Source organism: Artemia franciscana, chromosome 13, assembly GCF_032884065.1.
Source record: "Artemia franciscana chromosome 13, ASM3288406v1, whole genome shotgun sequence".
Taxonomy (NCBI): domain Eukaryota; kingdom Metazoa; phylum Arthropoda; class Branchiopoda; order Anostraca; family Artemiidae; genus Artemia; species Artemia franciscana.
In genome coordinates this window covers 34,173,811-34,179,810 of record NC_088875.1, presented here as the reverse complement: position 1 = coordinate 34,179,810, position 6,000 = coordinate 34,173,811, and the positions used below count along the sequence as shown (strand labels likewise).

At 33.9% G+C, this 6,000-nt stretch overlaps 1 protein-coding gene across 3 annotated transcripts in view; it reads right to left on the bottom strand.

Moving 5' to 3' along the window:
• Nucleotides 1-270: 270 nt before the first annotated feature.
• LOC136034849 (uncharacterized) overlaps nucleotides 271-6,000 on the bottom strand; it is a 57,180-nt gene continuing 51,450 nt past the window's right edge. For 2 of the 3 annotated variants that reach the window (XM_065716314.1, XM_065716315.1), the window contains one exon: nucleotides 271-2,080. The gene's annotated coding sequence lies outside the window, so the exon portion shown is untranslated. The remainder of the gene's footprint in view (nucleotides 2,081-6,000) is intronic. The other variant, XM_065716313.1, reaches the window with a different exon arrangement.

Sequence of the window (6,000 nt, the reverse complement as noted above, 5' to 3'; positions counted from 1 at the left end):
AAAAAACAACTTTTTTAACTCCCCCTTAAGGTTCAGACCGGTAGCCATGGAAGCTTCGAGAGATGTTGGCAATTTCTTCCTTAAAAAGTATGGTTTTCGTTTCATAAAATAATTCTCTAATCCTACCCTGAAGCTCATTACAAGTTGCATTGGAAAATCCTTTTGTTTTTCAGGGGAAAAAACTTAAAAGAACAATTTGTATTTTAAAGATTTTGTTTTTTTGGTACCTAAACGAATGATTAAATCAGTGATTGACTCCATGGAAACAGATAAAGAAAAAATATTTTATTTGGGCGCAATAAATTCAGATTACATCTTTGGCTGGGATAAATGCAAGCAACATTTCTGAACTGCGATGAAAATAAACAATTCTAAATAACAGGCATACATAATCGAAAACGACAATAATTAAGTATATACAACCATACACATGCAAAAGGAAAATCAAAAAGTATGTAAATCAGATATACACAGGCATATTGAAAAATTTTATATGTTTTCTTTTCTATGAATTATAAACTCCCAAAGAGGATGAAAATGACTAGTGGCAAAAAGAGAAAAACAATTAAAAATACTGGATACAAATTAAGGATAAGAGCAAATGAAGAAAATGAGAATGACTACTTCATCCTAAATACCATGAGGAGCTTCATTTTATGATTTTTAAAGCCTCTTAAAGACGTCTTCACAAGTGATGACAATTCATGAACATATTGGAGGGGGCAAAATATATCTTCAGAATCTAGAATGGGAGGGCGTATTTTTACTTTTTCCAATGAAAAACCAAAAAGAGTGTTTTTCCATAAAACTCCAAAAACACCTTTTTCGAAATCTAGGGGTACCTTGGAGGTGACAAAAGCCCCTTCCTCTTGTTGGGCCACTTTCTCCACAGATGGGGCAACACCAAGAGCTTATTTATTACGTAAACCATACCAAGCAAAAATGGCCAATCCACGTCCTTATGTGAATTCAGGCTGGCTTGTGTGATTGAAACCTGTTCTCTTGAGTATCGCCCCCCCCCAAAAAAAAGAAAAGAAGATAAATGCAAATATGAAAGATCCTAAACTGTAGCAAAACGAGTATCTGTTCACATGAAATATTTTTTTCATCGAGCGATATGAAATCAGGCTGTCGAAGAGACATACGCAGAATCAAGCTTGAGCCCCTTTTTGATTGACTTAAATAAGGAAAACTTCAAGGCCATTGGCTCTTTCTGATCTTGTGAAGTAATTTCGTCTCAGAAGAACCCATGTCTGGTATATGGACTAACAACCCATACACCTGATAATTATAAAACAAATAATGGACAAGACAAATAGGCCAAACAAATTTTCGCCAAAGCAATTTTGGCGAAAATTTCACGATTTTCCCCTATACAATTTAACAATTTTTTCCTTGCATTATCCTGTTTTGAAGGTTTCGAAGATCTGGATCCTCTCAGCCAAGTCAATTCCAGATAATAGCCAGTCTCAAAATAATGGCTCTCTATCTAGGGGAGAGATGGGCTTCATTTCTAATGAAGAGGCACATACAGAGACCTAACTTTTCAATAATGGGCCTCCAATTATTAAATTGACTTTCCACACGTGAAATCCTCTCTTAATGTTAAAATTTTGTTGTACGTAGAGTCAATAATTCGAAATCATGAATATTTTTTCTTGTTTCTTTTTAAGCATTTTTGCTCAATTAAATAATTTTTTTAATCTTTATTGATAACACTTCAGTCTTGAGCGATTGACTGAAGCCTATACTAGCGCACAGGATAATCTGTTATTGATGAGAAGACCTTTAACGTATGATATCAAACAGAAAACACAAAGACATTCAAAAGTTAAATCAATAAATTAACATAAATAGCGACACTTAAAACATTACAAGTAAACACAAATTGTTTTTCATATTTCACTGCACAATCCTGCACAAAGAGTATATTGTTTGATAATACGACACTTCACCGGAAATAAAAACGTAAAAAAACTCTTTGACTTAGATTCCGAATTTAAACTGATGAATTTACCATCTCGTTCATTAGTACCATTTTTCGGAAAAAGGCAGGAATTCAGATGAAAATCTCAGCAGCCTGAAAGATAATCAGAAAAATTATTTTTAAAGCTTGAACGAAAACCAGGAAAAAAAAGTAAAACGAAACGAAAATATAGAAAAACGGGTATAGTATTTCAAATAAGACAGTGAAAAATAACAAAAAAGTTAATAAATAAAAAGCGAAAAATAATAAAATAGCAAATAGAAATAAAAGTCCTTTTTTATTTTATTTTATACTATTGATGAAAAAGGTACTTTTTGTTATTTTCCACTGTTTTGTCTGACCATAACCATTTTTCTCTTTTCATTTCGTTTTATTTGTAAATGGAAGGACAGTTTGGTCCAAGAAATCATTTAAAAAAGTAAAGACAAATATTAAAAATATTATTTTATAAGTAACTGAATATTAGAAAATGCACATAAAAACTGTGCAGAAATTGAGAAAAAAAAGGAGTGGGAAAGGCGATTCAATTTTGATGAAAATTGCAATATTAAACTCTGAATATCCAAGAACTCCGAGATAGAATTATCAAGCCCCTAACTACGAAAATATGGATTGTTGCATTTCTTATGTCAGGGATGCGTATTGGTTAAAAGTAAGTTTCTTATTAATTTTTTTGCACTTTTTTTTTATTGATTGTGTTTATTGATATTTTGTTTTGCATTATTTTTTTTGTTGGCTGTTCATTTTCTTTTATTGACTTATCAGATTTTCCTTTATTTACCTTAAAGTTGAGTAGCTACGTATCTTATAGCACTGCCATGTTTACACTTCATAAAATCATTAATTTTTTCTTCTCTTTTTAATAAAATTAAGATAAAAGTATATCTATATGCTAGAAATTTAGATTGCCAAAAAAAACTGAGTTGGCAGACAGGAAGAAAAAATGACCCTCTTATCTTAACCGCACCTTAACAGACCATGAACCTGCTTACTTGATTAATTTTATTCTCTAATATTATACTTGACAGTTTTTTTTCAATTATTCATCATCTTTATTGCACACAATTGCGGAAAAATTTGGCAAGAAGCAAAGGCAGACCTAGATCAAAATCTTGGGAGGGGGGCAATGTGACAAGGGCGCGGATAATTGACAAGTTTATTTTGAAAAAGAGTGAACAAAATTAGGGCGCCAGAAAAATCTTGAGGGGGAGGGGTCCCCCGGCCCCTGGATCCGCCCGTGGCGAGAAGCGGACTGGAATTTTCAAATATGTATTGTAATTCCAAAAACATATAAATTTAAGATCATTCAAGAAGAAATTGTTGAGTAGAAAGTATACATTTTAGTACAAATTTGCTAGCAAGTGACCTTAACCCCCCCCCCCCCACCTCCTTAAGTCCCAAACCAGAAAAGTGAACTAAAAAGGGAAGCGCTTCATGGCAGTGAAACACAGTGAGACAGTGAGCTTCATGACAGACAATAAGGTTTTCAGTAGTCTGGATTCAGCCTCCTTCCTCCCCCTAACTAAACCTACTAGCTCTTGTTATCCCCACCTGATGCGCCCACCCTCCGAGGACAAATGGGAAATAATGAGACTTGTGTAGGCAAAAAATACAAAATTCCAAATTTAGCTTCAACTACTGACTAGTAGCGACACATTTAAATCTCCGACAAGAGATAATTAAGATCCTCAAATCAAACACGGGCATATGTTACAAATAACCAAAGCATATGTTCCCACGTCAAAGAAACGGGCAATATGAACCCCTTAGAAATGGGTAATATGATACCTATGCCCGTTTCTTATAACAGCTTTTATTCGTTCGCACACTGAATTTTGTACCACTAAGCACTAAGTTTAGAGTAATAAAACAAGTTTCTTTTGATTTTAAGAGCTTAGGTGATGTGGTTTAAAATTGACCTGTATAACATAGAAACAATGGAATTTTTTCCTCCCTCAAATTGTTTTACGATTTTTTTTTAATATTTCTTAATACATGTTAAAGCTTCACTGAAGGAACTTCGGGTCTCTATGTAAGCAGTGAGAAACTATAAGGTGAGAAAGTGGTTTTCGATACATTGGTGCAAGTTTTTGATCAATGATTTCTTAGAATTTCCCTTTTTTTCTACGAGAATACTAGCACCTCTTTAACGTGTACTATGATCCTGGACTATATGTATGTATCTACATGCGCTGGGATCACTGGGCTTAAATTATATTCAGCACTCAAAATTTTAATTCAAGTTTATGTAGTAAATGTTCATATTATACTTTAGCATTTGAAACTAGTCATGGCTTGAAATACTTTATATTTTTTCCACAAGTATCATATCATGGTACTTCATCATTGAATGTGGTCAATTTTAAAATTGTGCTTCCCATGGAGAGAATAGCATCTCACTGTGTGATGGTTGTATAGCCTAAAAAAAATTTTAGAGGTGTTTCTGGCTGTGTGAACCCCCTACAAGCGAGAGGAACTTCGTAATAAACCCTCTAAATCCAGTTCATTAGTCAGTGACTTGAGATTTGATCCCTGCCAGGGATAGGGGTGCACGAAACATGTTTTGATTTTTGGGCGTCTGGTATTTTTTTTATCACTTTAATTTATCTTCTTTATATTTATCTATTTTATTTATGTTTCACTTTTCTTTGTTGTTTTTCTTTACACTAAACCTATTTTCCTCATCTTCATTCTTATCTCCTTTCTCTTTGTTCCATATCAATGTTTTTTTCATTATCATTAAGCGTTTTCTTGGTTTGAAAACAAATGTAGCTTAAATTTAGTTTTTCTGGTTCTTTTAAGTCTTCGATTTTTATTTTTTCATTTGCATATTCTTTTTTGTTTTTATTTACTTCCAGTTTCTCTTTCCCACTACAAGCTTAGCTTCTTGGGTGGCTGATTCGGTGCAAATTTAATTGTTTCTCTGTTATAAAAGTTACAGTAATAAACAAATAAATAAAACTAATGATGCTAATAACCTAGATACGCATTAACTTTAAAAATTACAAATCGCAATTAAATTTTTGTTTACAATTTAGCCATCCGGCGGAAATGCACCTGCAGATAAAAAACTAAACTGGAACATATTCCTTGTTTTTCTACCAATTTTAACTATCTTTGCTATTTCAAGATAATCGAACAGCATAGCTATTAAATTTAATCAGCTTTTATGTTTATTTTTCAAACATAAACTATTAACATTCTAGAAATGAAATTAGAGGATCTATAAGGTGATATTATAACAAATTAAGGGCTGCGTAAAACAATGCTTGTCGAAGTTGTATACAATTTTTCACTCTGACAGTGCCCCCAGGCCTGCATTTGGCTCTAAAACCGACCCTCGTGTTTTGTATCTATACCCCCTGTGCATGTCCCATGGTAGCGCAGTAGATTGACCTCGGCTAGGTAATACATGGCTCAGGGTTTGGTCCTAGTTGTCGCAACGTTTGGCGACGGGTAAGCCATCTGTCCATGTATAAAGATCTGACAATTAAAACATCAACAATTGTCGGCACCAATTTGAACTGAAACAGTATGTGCACCATCTCAAATAAGTAAGTACATCCAGTATATTTGAAACGACTGTTTTTTCAATGGAAATGCCTGAAAGGGCATTTTTCAGTGCAAATACCTCAAAAAGATGTTTTTGAAAATATTGAGGGTGAATCGAGGGGAAATGACCCCTTGCACAATTGACACCCCTGGAAGTGAGGCAGACCCCAGAAAAAGTACCAAAGTAGGAAAATCAAGTCTAAAGTATAAGAAATTAACGAAAATACGTTTTAAAATAGATTTAAGGGGCTTGAGCACAGGCCAAAAGCCCCCTCCTCCTCCTTCGTATGTGCCTACTTCACAGCATACACATGTACAGATACCCGTTTCTCCAAAATCACAAATATTTTGATTAATTTCGTCCATAGCCTTTCCCAGTCTTCACACAATTAGCCTTCTATTGCAGTTTTGATAAATCAATCCGACCTCTCCCTACCCCCCCCCCCCCCCAAAAAAAAAAA